Source organism: Pristiophorus japonicus, chromosome 5 (genome assembly GCF_044704955.1).
Source record: "Pristiophorus japonicus isolate sPriJap1 chromosome 5, sPriJap1.hap1, whole genome shotgun sequence".
Lineage (NCBI taxonomy): Eukaryota > Metazoa > Chordata > Chondrichthyes > Pristiophoridae > Pristiophorus > Pristiophorus japonicus.
In genome coordinates, this window is record NC_091981.1 from 115,081,635 (window position 1) to 115,099,989 (window position 18,355).

The following is an 18,355-nucleotide window of genomic DNA, read 5'->3' on the forward strand; positions in this document are numbered from 1 at the left end:
ATCGCTTACAAACTTTAAAAACACTTAAAAACTTTAAGATCACTTACTAACTTTAAGATCACTTACTAACTTTAAAATTGTAAATTTACATAACTTACAAAAAACTTTTAATTTGAGAACAACAGTTACAACAGTAACAACAATAATAATAACAGCAACAACAACAACAGCAGCAGCAAAGGAAGGCTGCACCCATCTCTTCTCCACCTTATTCTAAGATCGCCCGCCGCGCTTTGTCTTTGTGACCTGCCTGTAGGTGGTGTTGCAGTGTTTCTGGGGTTGGTACCAAGCTTATTCTTTCTAACATCTCGGGTAATGCACACTTTTTGAGGGGGGTGGGGGCGATGGGCAGGCAGCAATATGGAGGGCCCGGCTTTGGGCTCTTCAGAGGCTGGTCTGGGGATTGGAGTGGAAGTGACAGTTGATTCTGTCAATGGGCGCGGGGTCTGGGCATGTTCCCTTATTGCAGCAGCTAACTCCAACATGCCCTCCCTCATGCATCCCGACAGTGTCTCAACGACCTCCAACATTCCCTCCCTCATGTTGAGCAAAAGTGTTTCAACTACCTGCAAAATTCCCGCCCTCATGTTCACTGAGAGTGTCTGAACTACCTGTGACATTCCCTCCCTCGTGTTCACTGAGAGTGTTTGAACTATCTGTGACATTCCCTCCCTCATGGTCACTGACAGCGCATCAGCTACCTGTGACATTCCCTTCATCATGTTTACGGACATGGTTTCAGCTGACTGAGATATTCCCTCACTCATGGTCCCGGACATCATTCCCATTTCTTGTGAGAGCGTTGCTACTTCTCCCGACAGTCCCGATAACTCATCACCCATCCCACTGATGGTGTCCAGGAGTGATCGTGTAAAGTCAATGCTCTCCGCACTCATTGACATCATGTGAACCACATCTGTTGGATCCTGCACCTCAGGAGAGTGCTGTCGAGCTCTCCTTCCCCTCCTCACTCTGGGTGTGGCTCACAGCATTCCAGTGGGACCCGCAGCCTCGGACGGTGGGGCCCTGGGTGTGCCTCACTGCACCCCACTGGGATCAAAGCCTCGGACATTGGGGCCATGGGTGTGCCTCGCTGCACCCCACTGGGACCAAAGCCTCGGACGGTGGGGCCCTGGGTGTGCTTCGATGCACCCCACTGGGACCGCAGCCTCGGACGGTGGGGCCCTGGGTGTGCTTCGATGCACCCCACTGGGACCACAGCCTCGGACGGTGGGGCCCTGGGTGTGCTTCGATGCACCCCACTGGAATCCCCAACCTTAAATGGTGGGAAACCATGGAATGTCCCACGAACATTCAAACCACTAGTCAGGGAAGGGGCTGGCACCTCAATGGGTTGCACCTGCATCTCCTCAAAATTGAGTATAATAGTGGGGGCTTCATCCATCCCCTCTCCGTCACCCCCATGCTCTTGGTCTGGAAGGTGGGATTGGAAGATGTTCTCCTCTTCAGGCTCGCTCTCATCTGAATCTTCTTCTGCATCGTCAGTGTTGGCCTCAAGTTCTTCAAAATATAACAGAACAGACAAATGGTTAGCAGCAGAGGAGGGGGTAGGGTGGCATGAGTAGGCTCACACACCGCATGCAGCAGGCTGATTTGAGGGACCACGATGAATAATAACACATTGCATCTGTTATGTATGCAACCCTAGGTAATCTGTATCATATTGCCACCAGAGGGCATACCTGTTGGGAGTCCCAAGGGATCCCAGCATCCCTTGGGAACACTGTATATAAGCAGCTCTCCCATGCTGTACCAACACTCTGGAGTTTGAATAAAGGAGCTAAGGTCACACTTACTCATGTCTACAGTACTCAGTTACATTATTTTATTTTAAACATAACAACTGGCAACGAGACGAACAATCACGTGAAAATGCAGAGAACTGTTGGTATCCTGAAGAAATTCTCAGAAGGGGACGATTGGGAGGTCTTTGTGGAGCGACTTGACCAATACTTTGTGGCCAACGAGCTGGAAGGGAATGAGAACGCTGCCAAACGAAGGGCGATCCCCCTCACTGTCTGCGGGGCAACAACCTATGGCCTCATGAAGAATCTTCTAGCTCCGGTGAAACTAACAACCAAATCGTATGAAGAACTGTGTACGCTGGTCCGGGAGCACCTAAATCCGAAGGAAAGGGTTCTGATGACAAGGTATCGATTTTACAAATGTCACCAGTCTGAAGGCCAGGATGTGGTGAACTACGTCGCCGAACTAAGGCGCCTTGCAGGACATTGTGAATTCGATGGATTCCTTGAGCAAATGCTAAGGGACTTCTTTGTGCTTGGCATTGGCCATGAGGTTATCCTTCACAAACTATTGACTGTTGAAACAGCAAACCTGAGCAAAGCCATAACGATAGCCCAGGCATTTATGTCCACCAGCGATAACACCAAACAAATTTCGCAGCATAAAGAGATTTCGGCAAGTACTGTACACAAAATAACGTCGTTTTCAGGCAGGAATGCATATGGCAGAACATACACGCCTGCAGCTGCACGACCTCAGATGACCCAGAGTCCGCCATCAAACGTTAATGCGAGGCAGTTAACACCCTGTTGGTGCTGCGGAGGTGATCATTGAGCCCATCAATGCCGCTTCAAACACTATGTGTGCAAAAGCTGTGGAACAATGGAACACCTCCAGTGAATGTGCAGACGAGCTGCAAACCCTGCAAACCACCACGTTGCAGAGGAGGATTGATCCATGGCGGATCAGACTGAACTAGGGACTCGAACCGAGGAGGCAGAAGTGTACGGGGTATACACCTTCAGCACAAAATGTCCACCGACCATGCTAAAAGTCAAACTGGACGGAATTCCAGTATTCATGGAACTGGACATGGGTGAGAGTCAGTCTATCATGAGCAAAAAGACCTTCGACAGGCTGTGGTGCTACAAGGCACATAGGCCTAAACTTAAGCTCATTCATACCAAGCTAAGAACTTACCCTAAAGAGCTGATCCCTGTCATTGGCAGCACAGCAGTAAAAGTCTCCTATGATGGAGCAATGCCCGAACTCCCACTGTGGATTGTACCAGGAGATGGCTCCACACTGTTCGGCAGAAGCTGGCTGAAAAAAATTAGCTGGAACTGGGACGACATCCGAGCACTCTCGTCCGTCGAAGACACCTCATGTGCCCAGGTTCTGAGCAAGTTCCCGTCGTTGTTTGAACCAGGCATCGGAAGTTTCTCGGGCCAAAAGTGCAGATCCACTTGGTTCCCGGTACATGACCCATCCACCACAAGGCATGGGCGGTGCCATATATGATGCGAGAGAAAGCGGAAATTGAGCTGGACAGGCTGCAGCGAGAAGGCATCATCACGCCGGTGGAGTTCAACGAGTGGGCCAGCTCGATTGTTCTGATTTTCAAAGGCGATGCCATGGTCAGAATTTGTGGGGACTATAAAGTAACAATTAACCGTTTTTTGCTATAGGACCAGTACCCGCTACCCAAGGCAGATGACATGTTTGTGAGGGCTGGAGAAAAGACGTTCACCAAGCTGGACCTGACCTCGGTCTACATGACGCAGGAGCTAGCGGAATCTTCGAAAGGCCTCACCTGCATCAACACGCACAAAGGTCTGTTCATCTACAATAGAAGCCTGTTTGGGATTCGATCGGCCGCGGCAATTTTTCAAAGGAACATGGAGAGTCAGCTAAAGTCGGTTCTGTGCACCGTGGTTTCCCAGGACAACATACTGGTCACAGGTCGGGACACCATCGAACACTTGAAGAACCTGGAAGAAGTTCTAAGTCGGCTAGATCGCGTGGGACTCAGGTTGAAACGCTTGAAGTGTGTTTCCCTGGTGCCAGAGGTCGAGTTCTTAGGGAGAAGAATCGCGGCAGACGGCATCAGACCACCGACGCCAAGACGGAGGTCATCAAGAACACGCCGAGACCACAGAACTATTTCGGTAATTTCCTACCCGGGTTAAGCACTTTGCTAGAACCCCTACATGTGCTGCTATGCAAGGGAGCTGACTGGGTATGAGGGAAATCACAAGAGGCTGCATTTGAGAAAGCCAGAAATCTGTTATGTTCCAACAAACTGCTTGTCCTGTATAACCCATGTAAACGTTTAGTGCTAGCTTGCGATGCATCTTCGTATGGGGTCGGGTGTGTGTTACAACAAGCAAATGAATCGGGAACATTGCAACCGGTCGCCTATGTGTCCAGGAATTTGTCCAAGGTCGAAAGGGCCTACAGCATGATTGAAAAAGAAGATCTGGCGTGCATTTACGGGATGAAAAAAATGCACCATTATGTGTTTGGTCTCAAGTTTGAATTAGAAACTGACCATAAGCCGCTCATATCACTAGAGCAAAGGGATTAATACCAATGCCTCTGCCCGCATCCAAAGATGGGCGCTTATGCTGTCTGCATATAACTATGCAATCCACCACAGACCAGGCACAGAGAACTCTCAGTCGGCTACCATTCGGGGTGGAGATGGCACAGCCTGCAGACTTGCTGTTGGTGATGGATGCATTTGAAAATGAGAAGTCACCCCTTATGGCCCGCCAGATCAGGACGTGGATCAGCCAGCATCCTTTACTGTCCCTTGTAAAAAACTGTGTCCTTCATAAGAGCTGGTCCAGCGTCCCAGCGGAGATGCATGAAGAGATCAAGCCGTTCCAGTGGCGCAAAGATGAAATGTCCATACAGGCAGACTGTCTTTTGTGGGGTAATCGTGTGGTTCTGCCTAAGAAAGGCAGGGAAACGTTCATACGCGACCTACACAGCACCCACCCAGGCATAGTAATGATGAAAGCTATTGCCAGATCCCATGTGTGGTGGCCCGGCATCGACTCAAATTTGGAGTCATGCGTACGCCAATGCAACACTTGCTCTCAACTGAGCAATGTACCCAGGGAGGCACCGCTAAGTTTGTGGTCGTGGCCCTCCAAACAGTGATCTAGGATCCACGTTGATTTTGCGGGCCCATTTCTAGGCAAAATCTTTTCGGCTGTTGTGGATGCTTATTCAAAATGGATTGAGTGTGCAATAATGTCTGTAAGCATGTCCACTGCCACCATCGAAAGCCTATGAGCCATTTTCAGCCACGCACGGCCTGCCTGATGTCCTTGTCAGCGACAATGGGCTGTGCTTTACCAGTGCTGAATTCAAGGAATTTATGACCCGCTATGGGATCAAGCACGTCACATCTGCCCCGCTCAAGCCCGCATCCAACAGCCAGGCAGAACGGGCAGTCCAAACCATCAACCAAAGCTTGAAACGTGTGATGGAAGGCTCCCTGCAGATCCGCCTGTCCCGAGTCCTGCTCAGCTACCACACCAGACCCCACTCACTCACCGGGGTTCCCCAAGCCGAGCTGCTCATGAAAAGGGTGCTCAAAGCAAGGCTCTCTCTTGTCCACCCTGATCGCCATGATCACGTCGAGGACAGGCGGCATCAACAAAGCATGTACCATGATCGCGCAAACTTGTCACGTGATATTGAAGTCAATGACCCTGTATTGGTACTCATCTATGGATATGGTCCCAAATGGCTAGCTGGCACTGTCATAGCTAAAGAAATGAGTATGGTGTTTCAAGTCAAACTCGCAAATGGACTAACCTGCAGAAAGCATTTGGACCAAACCAAACTGCGATTCACAGACAGCCACGAGCAATCCGAAGTGGACACCGCCAACTTCGACCCTCCGACACACACACGGTTGACCACGAAGCTGAACTCATCATCTCCAGCAGCCCTGCAAGGCCGGCTGCCCAGCAGCCCAGCGAAGAACCAACCAACTCACTCACACCTGCATTTGCACCGAGACGATCGACAAGAAAGCGAAAAGCCCCAGATCGTCTCACCCTGTAAATAAGTGTACTATTGACTTTGGGAGGGAGTGATGTTATGTATGCAACACTGGGTAATCTGTTTCATACCGCCAACAGAGGGCATACCTGTTGGAGTCCCAAAGGATCCCAGCAATGTGTATAAGCAGGCCTCCCCTGCTGTACCAATACTCGGGAGTTTAGATAAAGGAGCTAAGGTATCACTTACTCATGTCCACAGTACTCAGATACATTACTTTATTTTGAACATAACAGCATCAACCGAAGCGTAGCTGACGGAGACATCCCCATGAACCGAAGCATGGCGAGCCCACGCAGTACTTATCATTTAACAAAACCAGACTGTGGAATTTGCAGGATTTACCCTCTCCCTCGAGTTTAGGCCCAGCTTGTGCAGTGGTGGTTGCTTTTCTCCAGGTAGGACCCATCAAAGCAGCAACCCTCTCTTCCAAGGGTGTCAGTGGGTGCAGATTTGCCGGACCTCCTCCTGTTTGAATTATTTCCTTTTTGTTATGTGCCACTTTCTTCTGCAAAGATGAAAATACAGCTTTTTAGAGAGGGTGTCTTCTGCTGGGTGGGACATATATAGCAGGTCACATTTACATTTCAATTGCAATTGTATTGAATAAATGAAAATGTTACTTACACTCATCATCATAGGCAGCCCCTTCGAATCGAGGAAGACTTGCTTCCACTCTTAAAATGGGTTCTTAGGTGGCTGAACAGACCAATACCAGAATCACAGTCTCTGTCGCAGGTGGGACAGATAGTCGTTGAGGGTAAGGGTGGGTGGGACTGGTTTGCCATATGCTCCTTCTGCTGCCTGTGCTTGATTTCTGCATGCTCTTGGCAATGAGACACGAGGTGCTCAGCGCCCTCCCGGATGCACTTCCTCCACTTAGGGCAGTCTTTGGCCAGGGACTTCCAGATGTCAGTGGGGATGTTGCACTTTATCAAGGAGGCTTTGAGGGTGTCCTTGTAACGTTTCCTCTGCTCACTTTTGACTCGTTTGCCATGAAGGAGTTCCGAGTAGATCACTTGCTTTGGGAGTCTTATGTCAAGCATGTGAACAATGTGGCCTACTCAGCGGAGCTGATTAAGTGTGGTCAGTGTTTCAATGCTAGGGATGTTGGCCTGGTTGAGGACGCTAATGTTGGTGTCTCTGTCCTCCCAGGGATTTGTAGGATCTTGCAGAGACATCGTTGGTGGTATTTCTCCAGCGACTTGAGGTGTCTGCTGTATATGGTCCATGTCTCTGAGCCATACAGGAGGGCGGGTTTTATTACAGCCCTGTAGACCATGAGCTTGGTGGCAATTTTTAGGACCTGGTCTTCGAACACTCTTTTCCTCAGACGGCTGAAAGGCTGCACTGGCGCACTGGAGGCGGTGTTGAATCTCGTCGTCAATGTCTGCTCTTGTTGATAAGAGGCTCCCGAGGTATGGGAAATTGTTCACATTGTCTAGGGCCGCGCCATGGATCTTGATGACTGGGGGGGCAGTGCTGTGTGGCGAGGACAGGCTGGTGGAGGACCTTTGTTTTATGGATATTTAGCATAAGGTTCATGCTTTCGTACGCCTCAGTAAATACGTTGACTATGTCCTGAGTTCAGCCTCTGTATGTGCGCAGGCGCAGGCATCGTCCGCGTACTGTAGCTCGACGACAGAGGTTGGGGTGGTCTTGGACCTGGTCTGGAGATGGTGAAGATTGAACAGATTCCCACTGGTTTTGTAGTTTCGTTCCACTCCAGCGGAGAGCTTCTTGGCTTTGAGGTAGAGCATGGCAGCGAGGAAGACTGAGAAGAGGGTTGGGGCGACGATGCAGCCCTGTTTGACCTTGGATTGGGTCTGTAATGGATCTGTTGTTAAGGATCACGGCCTGCATGTTGTCATGGAGCAGGCGGAGAATGGTGACGAACTTTTGGGGGCATCCGAAACGGAGGAGGACGCTCCATAGACCCTCGCAGTTGACAGTGTCAAAGGCCTTTGTAACATCGAAGAAGGCCATATATAAGGGCTGGCGCTGTTCCCTGCATTTTTCCTGCAGCTGTCACACTGCAAAAATCATGTCCGTTGTACTGCATAGGGGACGAAATCCTCACTGCGACTCCAGGAGGAGCCCCTCGGCCACAGGAAGAAGACGGTTGAGGGGAACTCTAGTGACGACTTCCCCAGTGGCTGATAACATGGAGATTCCTCTGTAGTTGCCGCAGTCGGACTTGTCCCCTTTTTTAAAGATGGTCATGATCACTGCATCTCTAAGACCTCCCAGCATGCTCTCCTCCCTCCAGATGAGAGAGATGAGGTCATGTATTCATGCCAACAGTGCCTCTCCGTTATACCTCAGCGCCTCAGCAGGGATTCAATCCGCTCTCGCAGCCTTGTTGTTTTTAAGCTGTCTTATGGCTTTTTGTACCTCACGCAGTGTTGGGGTTTTGCTGAAGTGGTGGCGGGTAGCATGCTGCGGGATGGAGTCGAGAACACTCGGGTCAAAGGCAGAGTCTCGATTGAGGAGATCTTCGAAATGCTCCTTCCAGTGGGCCCTGAATGCCTTGGTGTCCTTGATGAGTGTTTCCCCGTTCTTGGCCAGCAGTGGGATGGGGCCTTGGACTGTAGGTGGCCTTGACTGCGATGAAGAATCCTCGCACATCATGGCTGTGGGCCAGCTGCTGTATCTCCTGTGCTTTCTCCATCCACCACCTGTTCTTTAGGTACCGGGTTTTTTGTTGGACCTCAGCCTTGAGCCGTCTGAAATGCTGCTTTGCTGCTCCTGAGTTGGATTGTTGTTTAAGGCTCAGAAATGCGCTGCACTTGCGATCTATTAGCTCTTGGATCTCCTGATCATTCACATCAAACCAGTCCTGGTGTTCCCTGGTTGAGTGACTGAGCGTCTCTTTGCAGGCACTGCTTACACTAACTACTTAACGAAGGTCCTGCCACTTCTTTTTACACTGGCCTCTAGACCTCGGGGTGATCACCATTACACAGTAATCTTCTGTAAGTTGGTTCCAGCATTTCTTCATTTCTTTGGGTGGAACTTTTATGTGACCTCTGCTGGTGTCCAGCTCCTGCCATCTGGCCTCAATCATAGAAGCTTGTGCCTCCACTTCATCCTGTAAGAAATTCTTGGTCCTTGCACCGTGTTGCATCTTGTATTGCAACCCCGATTTTTCCAATGTTCTCACACAGCACTCAACGTTCTCACACACACAACTGGCTCTTTAAAAATGGCCGATTGCAGACCGGGAGCTGTAGTGCGCATGGACGCCCTTAGGAATAACATCAAAAACCTCCTTTTTTTCCCCGCGTATGCGTAGAAGGTACGGCATAGTTTTTTCGGTGCAGACAGCAGGCTCCACCCCCCGAGGCGACTGGACAGACTGCGCGGTGCCAATTTTGAGAAAATACAGTGGGGAAACTTGGCACAAATATTTTTGGAGTATTTCTAGCCTTGAAAAACATGCTTAACTCTGGCAATATGCCAGAAAACGGCTTTGGGCAAAATTGAGCCCAAAAACAGGGAACATGGGAATGAAGAATAGTCCTTATATTTCTGGAGTATTGTCAACCACTCTATAAGTAGCGAGTGAAGCAAGGATCAGGGATGCTACATGTGATGCCTAGATTTCATGTCATGAAAGAGCAGTATAGCACCACCAACAGCGGCTGTACATTATTCCCCTTATTGTGAGTGACAGCAACAGAGCACTACAGCAAGAACCTGAGTGAGCTGAACGGACCAGTTTTTATGGGAGCAGGTCAACCAAAGCACCACTTGGTTTTGCACCTTGTATTGTTTGTGCAACCACTGGCTGTGTTATATATGTAAACCTGTAAATACCTTGTTTAACCACCAGAGGGCTCATCCCCTGGAGTCCCAAGGGATCCCACAATCCCTTGGGAGCACCTGTACTTAAGGAGGCCTCACAGGCTGGAGAGGCACTCTGGAGACCTGTAATAAAAGACTAAGGTCACACTTTACTTTGAGCTCACAGTATCTGGTCAGACTCTTTATACATAACAGGCTGGGACAAAGCCAATTAAAAGATGGTTGTTTCTCTGCCATGGCAGTGAGAATAAATTCCTTGCGTGGTGGAGAAACTCCAACCATTCATGTCATTCTGTCCTCAGTCGTGCGAGGTTCCAGCTCTACTGCTATGACTTTGCTTTTATCCAACATAAGGCGAGATAAATATTTGAAAGACTAACAAGGACTGCAAACCCCTTAGGTATCTACATTGGCCATTACACTTTGGCAGTGATGGATGAAATTGGCTGCTGCAATATATAAAGTCTAATGGCCAGCCATCTGAATATTTTTGGTGTATTGCCACAATGCCAGAATTGTCCATTAGCAGATTTCTCTATTAAGGTTTACCCTAGGAAGTAGATATCTATTTCTGTGTGAAATCAGAGTTTGACACTGTTCTCTCTATAGCCACACTGCAGTTGGTCTGTTTCTCCAGTGACTGGTCAGTTGCTTCCACAGTATTTGCCTCTCTTTTAATCTTTAACATTTTTAATAAAGGAAGCCTGAGTTTTTGCACAATGGTTAGATGTATAGAAAAATACTCCTCATAATCATGAATTCAATGCAGTAATGGTATTTTGATTCTCTTTACTTGTCAAATTCAGGCTGAGAAAAAGTATACTTCAAATTTTAAGCAATTGTATTGAGTCTCAAAGCTAAAACCTCATCCTTACTCTGCAATTTAGTGCTGGAAAATTTTTTTTTTTTGGCTGATCTCAGGTGTTTATGAAGGAGGAGGCAAGAAAATCACAAACATTAAGGAATTAGAATATTAAATACGGGACTTATCTGCATTAAAAAGCAATAGAGTTAAAATTAATGATCAGAATATTATGAGGCTGCATGGAAAAGCTTATGGTCAGTAGCATTTGTTATTACATACAATAATAATCAACAATGATATCACAGCTAAATAAATGTGCCCTTTAATGTGCACGGATTATAATTCTAGACTGCAACTGTCAGTCATATCGACAACTTCCTGGTCAGAAGGAACAATCAGAGAACTGTCTGCTTCACTTTTGATACAAAGTTTCAATTCAACATCAGTAAAACTTCTTCCTCAAAAGAAAATAAAACGCCTGATAAAAGCATTTAATCAACATTAAATTATAATGGCCCAGAAATCACGGCCTCCTCGGCTCCGTACGGAGTTTCTATGGACCCGGGAAGGCATCGGCAAAGCTGGTTTTCAGTGCATAATTCCAGCTTGACAGATCCTCTGCAATTCAGGAGCGAGGACATTTGCAAGGGCAAGATTGCAGTATTTACCCATATCTTGCCCAGCAAATGTCCTGAAAACTCTTGCGCCTGATAAAAGCAGGCTCATAGCCTACTTTCACAGGTGTAAGAGTTTTAAAACACACAAAAACATTGTAAAATAAAACTTAAAAAACATATTTTATTGTTAAAAACCCTCCCCACTACAGTAAGTTTATTTTAAACCATATTTAAAAAAACTTTTTAAAAAATCAGAAATATATATATTTTAAATACATAAATAACTTTAATTTAAATTAATAAAAATATGTTGTGCATTTTTTCTATCTTTTATTATTGGCTATGTGTATTTTGGGGGCTGTTTCTCATTCATAATAATGGGAATTCCAACTTATGGAGTTCCCATTATTATGAATGAGAATATACTATACCTGATTGGCTTCCCAGAGCCATGTGACTTCAGCTTCAGTGCACGCGCTATGATGCGCAGTTAGGGGAGGCCTCAGGATCGGGATCTCGCGTGGCTGCAGCAGCTTCAGGTAGGAATCATTCTCTTAAATCATTTCTGCACCCTCTCTAAGGCTTTCACATTCTTCCGAAAATGCAGTGTCCAGAATTGGACACAATACTCCTGTTGAGGCCGAAACAAGATTTTATACAAGTTCATCATAATTTCCACGCTTTATACCTCTATTCCTGAAGTCCAGGATCCCATAAGCTTTTTTAACTGTTTTCTCAACCTGTCCTGCCACCTTCAACGATTTGTGCACATATATCCCAAGGTCGCTTTGTTCATGCGCCCGCATATCAGTATATGCGAATTGATGGTGGAAGACCCTTCCGCGATGTGCCCTCTCACCCCCACTTCTGTGTGGCCATCTTGCTATGTGAGGTGGCTCATTGGCCTCCCTGTTCTGCAGCACTCGCAAAGTGGTGCGCACTGCAGCAAAAACGTCGCCGACACTAAATTCACTGAAATCACCAACCCTTCAATGCACTCCAGCGGTGTGCATCAGCAACTATGCACCACCTGAAAAAACCAACTCTTGGCACCACTGAGCGTTCAGACGACTTTTCAAGGGCAATGGGGCTTCCGGCCTGGGGCCTCGGCAGTGCGCACAGTGATGACGCACTTAGGAGTGCTGGCCATCACCGCCGCGGAAGTGGGGGGGAAGAAGTGTGGTGCTGCACACCGCCACTAAGCAGTGTCAGGGCAATAGCTATATTGGCGGCCATTTAACAAGAACTCGGCCGCCACTGCACTCCACAGCATGGCCGCCGATTTGAGGTGCTAATGGGCCTCAACGAAAGGGGCAATTTTGGCCCTGATTCGTCTTCCTTAATTAATCCACATTTGTCCAAGTGACTGTTAATTTTGTCCCTGATTATTGTTTCCAAAAGCTTCCCCAATATTGAGGTTAAACTGGGTTGCTGGGTTTATCTTTACACCCTTTTTTTAACAAGGGTGTAATAGTAGCAATTCTCCAGTTCTCTGGCACCACCCCCGTTTCTAAGGAGGATTGGAAGATTATGGCCAGTACCGCCGCGATTTCTTCGTTCACGTCCCTCAGCATCCTAGGATGCATCCCATCCGGTCCTGGTGATTATCTACTTTAAGTGTAGTCAGCCTTTCGAGTACCTTGTCTTTATCAATTCTTATCGCATCTAGTATTTCCCCGACCTCTATCTTCTTCCTTGGTGAAGACAGATGCAAAGTACTCATTTAGTACTTCACCCATACCCACTGCCTCCATGCATAGGTCTCCTTTTTGGTCCCCAATCGGCCCCACCCCTCCTCTTACTACCCATTTACTATTTATATGCCTATAGAAGACTTTTGGATTCCCTTTCATGTTAGCTGCCAATCTATTCTCATTCTCTCTCTTTGCCCTCTTATTTTCTTTTTCTTGGCTCCTCTGAGCTTTCTATATTTAGCCTAATTCCCAGATATATTCTCAGCGTGACATCTGTCATACGCACTTTTTTTTGTTTCATCATACTCTTTATCTCTTTCATCACCCAGGGAGCTCTGGCTTTAATTGCCTTAGCTTTTGCCCTATTTGGAATGTACCTCGACTGTACCTGAACTATTTTCTCTTTAAAGGCAGCCCACTGTTCCACTACAGTTTTGCCTTCCAATCTTTGATTCCAATTTACCCGGGACAGATCCGATCTCATCCCATTGATATTTGCCGTCCTCCAATTAAGTATTTTTACTCTAAATTGCTCCCTGTCCTTTTCCATACCTAATCTAAACCTTATGATACTATGATCGCTGTAATTCCCCAGAACTAGATCCAGCAATGCCTCCTTCCACGTTGGGCCAGAAACATACTGATCAAGGTTAGTGAAACTTAAGTGCCTGTGTGTTAGTTCCTGATACTGCAACAGTTTTATTTAGTGATTTGAAGGTTCTTTGGTATCAGGAGTGTTGTGGCTAGTAGAAAAATGCAAAATGTATTCTAGAAAGATTCAACCTACAACACTTGCGAAAAGACATTGTGGTTGTGCTGTCCGTCAGTCCACCTCACCCTGCAGGATCTATGGCCGAGACAGCAGAGACAACATGGGTGCTGTAGTGGCCATCAGTCCACCTTACCCTGCAGGGTCTGCGGCCGAGGGAACAGAGGCAACGAGGAAGTCATGGGGACAGTACTGGCAGTCAATCCACCTCACCCCACCAGAGTCTATGGCTGAGGGAGCGGAGGCAACGGGGAATAGGGGAAAATGTGCGCAGAGGGAGGAGGAAGAGAATATTCCCAGCAAGCTTCCTCTCATACTCTATTTTCCCCTCCTAATTAAACCCTTTGTCCTCATCTGCTGAATTATAAAATTATCGCAGTCCTCAGGTTTGCTGCTTTTTCTGGCCAATTTTTATGCCTCTTCCTTGGATTTAACACTATCCTTAATTTCCCTTGTTAGCCACGGTTGAGCCACCTTCCCCGTTTTATTTTTACTCCAGACAGGGATGTACAATTTTTGAAGTTCATCGATATGATCTTTAAATTTTTGCCATTGCCTATCCACCGTCAACCCTTTAAGTAGCACTCGCCAGTCTATTCTAGACAATTCACATCTCATACCATCGAAGTTACCTTTCCTTAAGTTCAGAACCCTAGTCTCTGAATTAACTGTGTCACTCTCCATCTTAATAAAGAATTCTACCATATTATGGTCACTCTTCCGCAAAGGGCCTCGCACAACAAGATTGCTAATTAGTCCTTTCTCATTACACATCACCCAGTCTAGGATGGCCAGCCTTCTAGTTGGTTCCTCGACATATTGCTCTAGAAAACCATCCCTAATACATTCCAGGAAATCCTCCTCCACCACATTGCTACCAATTTGGTTAGCCAAATCAATATATAAATTAATGTCGTCCATGATAACTGCTGTACCTTTATTGCATGCATCCCTAATTTTTGTTTGATGCTGTCCCCCAGCTCACTACTACTGTTTGGTGGTCTGTACACAACTCCCACTAGCATTTTCTGCCCTTTGGTATTCCGTAGCTCCACCCATACAGATTCCACATCATCCAAGCTAATGTCCTTCCTTACTATTGCGTTAATTTCCTCTTTAACCAGCAACGCCACCCACCTCCTTTTCCTTTCTGTCTATCTCCATCTTAATAAAGGGCAGGGAAAATGGAGTACGAGAAGGAGCTTGCAGGGAACATTAAGACGGATTGCAAAAGTTTCTATAGATATGTAAAGAGAAAAAGGTTAGTAAAGACAAACGTAGGTCCCCTGCAGTCAGAATCTGGGGAAGTCATAACGGGGAACAAAGAAATGGCAGACCAATTGAACAAGTACTTTGGTTCGGTATTCACTAAGGAGGACACAAACAACCTTCCGGATATAAAAGGGGTCAGAGGGTGAGGTAAGGAGGAGGAACTGAGGGAAATCCTTATTAGTCGGGAAATTGTGTTGGGGAAATTGATGGGATTGAAGGCCGATAAATCCCCAGGGACTGATGGACTGCATCCCAGAGTACTTAAGGAGGTGGCCTTGGAAATAGCGGATGCATTGACAGTCATTTTCCAACATTCTATTGACTCTGGATCAGTTCCTATCGAGTGGAGGGTAGCCATTTTAACCCCACTTTTTAAAAAAGGAGGGAGAGAGAAAACGGAATTATAGACCGGTCAGCCTGATCTCAGTAGTGGGTAAAATGATGGAATCAATTATTAAGGAATTCATAGCAGCGCATTTGGAAAGAGGTGACATGATAGGTCCAAGTCAGCATGGATTTGTGAAAGGGAAATCATGCTTGACAAATCTTCTGTAATTTTTTGAGGATGTTTCCAGTGGAGTGGGCAAGGGAGAACCAGTTGATGTGGTATATTTGGACTTTCAGAAGGCTTTCGACAAGGTCCCACACAAGAGATTAATGTGCAAAGTTAAAGCACATGGGATTGGGGGTAGTGTGCTGACATGGATTGAGAACTGGTTGTCAGACAGGAAGCAAAGAGTAGGAGTAAATGGGTACTTTTCAGAATGGCAGGCAGTGACTAGTGGGGTACCGCAAGGTTCTGTGCTGGGGCCCCAGCTGTTTACACTGTACATTAATGATTTAGACGAGGGGATTAAATGTAGTATCTCCAAATTTGCAGATGACACTAAGTTGGATGGCAGTGTGAGCTGCGAGGACGATGCTATGAGGCTGCAGAGTGACTTCGATAGGTTAGGTGAGTGGGCAAATGCATGGCAGATGAAGTATAATGTGGATAAATGTGAGGTTATCCACTTTGAAGGTAAAAACAGAGAGACAAACTATTATCTGAATGGTGACAGATTAGGAAAAGGGGAGGTGCAACGAGACCTGGGTGTCATGGTACATCAGTCATTGAAGGTTGGCATGCAGGTACAGCAGGCGGTTAAGAAAGCAAACGGCATGTTGGCCTTCATAGCGAGGGGATTTGAGTACAGGGGCAGGGAGGTGTTTCTACAGTTGTACAGGGCTTTGGTGAGACCACACCTGGAGTATTGTGTACAGTTTTGGTCTCCTAACTTGAGGAAGGACATTCTTGCTATTGAGGGAGTGCAGCGAAGGTTCACCAGACTGTTTCCCGGGATGGCGGGACTGACCTATCAAGAAAGACTGGATCAACTGGGCTTGTATTCACTGGAGTTCAAAAGAATGAGAGCGGATCTCATAGAAATGTTTAAAATTCTGATGGGTTTAGACAGGTTAGATGCAGGGAGAATGTTCCCAATGTTGGGGAGGTCCAGAACCAGGGGTCACAGTCAAGGATAAGGGGTAAGCCATTTAGGACCGAGATGAGGAGAAACTTCTTCACCCAGAGAGTGGTGAACCTGTGGAATTCTCTACCACTGAAAGTTGTTGAGGCCAATTCACTAAATATATTCAAAAAGGAGTTAGATGAAGTCCTTACTACTAGGGGGATCAAGGGGTATGGCGAGAAAGCAGGAATGGGGTACTGAAGTTGCATGTTCAGCCATGAACTCATTGAATGGCGGTGCAGGCTAGAAGGGCCGAATGGCCTACTCCTGTACCTATTTTCTATGTTTCTATGTTTCTATGTCTATCCTTCCTGAACGGTGAATATCTCTGTCAGTTGGCACGATAATCCACCAACAAAAATTTCAGCTAGGGAATCCTATTATCCCATCCTATATCACCAATATGTTAGATATTCTTACTACATCACTAAAAAGTACACATACAGAAGATGGCTCTACAGAGACTCTCATCGTGTGACCTTGCCATATGATCCTTTATTATTTCTATCAGTCATTGCATTACCACTGTAGTCCACTAGGTGGAGCATTAGTTCACTAGGGAGAGCTCTATTACAATGGGGTAGGGCGGTGGGGGGGAGGAGGTTGTCATGCAATGAGTAATGCGTGAGTCTAGTGGTGTAGTTGGTTGGAGGCGGTTTTTGTGGCTGCATTCACTGACCTTGACTACTCGTATGAGTTCATTAAACTTCTTTGGGCACTGAAGCCAGGTCGTGGGAGTGACACTGCTAGCAGTGACCGGCTCGGTGATCTGGTCCCACATCCTTCGTTCTGGAGGGTCTCTCGGTCCCCTGTGGGTAGAAAATCTGTCTTCCAGCGTTGACCCCCTGCACAAAGCTCGCTTGTTGTGTACATGACCCTGTGTGTCCTTTCCCTTGCTTGTTGAGCCCGTTGGGCCAGTGAAGCCCTTTAAACATTTTTGATCAGCGGAAGACAGCTCAGCTTTGAAAGGTGCAAACTGCCTTTAAGAGGCGCAGACTAGCTTCAATTAAAGCTAGCCTAACTCGAACATTGCGAACTTCGGCCCCCTGTTGAGTGCACAGCCTGTCAGCAGCATGAAGTTGATGTGCTGCTTGTGCTCCTTGAACGGGTACGGGCATATCGCCATGCCCACGCCCTTTGTTCATCACTGTGCAATTTCCCACTTCCCCACTGTACCTTACCTAAGAGTACTGACACTAATTCTGAGAGCAAAAAGTGGGCAAATACTCTATTCTTCAGCATTATGACAGTAAGCAAAATAATCACTTTTCCCTTATTCACAAAATAACAATAAATTAAATTAAATGGATCCCAGATTTGAAATGATTCCACAAAGATTCAAGAATTCCTACAGATGAAGTACTAAATATAATTTATTCCAATATATCAGGTGTAAATCTCACGATTGTAGCATGTTGTCAGTACTGACCATTTGGGACTTTGTGGATCACTGTTTTTGTACAGATTAACAAGATCTAGAATACATTTAGATAAAATAAAGAGATAGATATAGAGAAATTTATATGTAGTGGTGTGAATATGACACAGCAGTGATGATGCATTATAAGAGTTATTTGATAAGTGTGAAAAACACATAAGTCACCAGTGCTGGAGGCCTTAATGAGTTATGGTGCTTCACATCAAACTCTTGTAATTGTGCAATGTTCCATTTAATGTTTGGAGTGTTAAGTGATAATTAATTACAGTTAAGCATTGATGTTATTTTCACAAACTATCTGTCATGTTTTTGTGGTTTGAAATTTTAGTTACCGAATTAAAAATCTCTCATCATTGAATTGCATGCTGCAATAAAACTAATGGAATGTTGAATGTTGAGACTTTTGATAGCAAAACCGTTCCCATTTTTGCCAGGATTCAGTCCTGTCACACCAGTACACCAGCTTCACGCAGGCATATATAATGATGGCAAGAAAGTTGAACTGGCAGGATTTCTGGTGAATTATGTTATATCGACAGTCTCGCCTACAACATCCGCATGGAAGAGGACAAACACAAGATGTGCCTGAATCAAA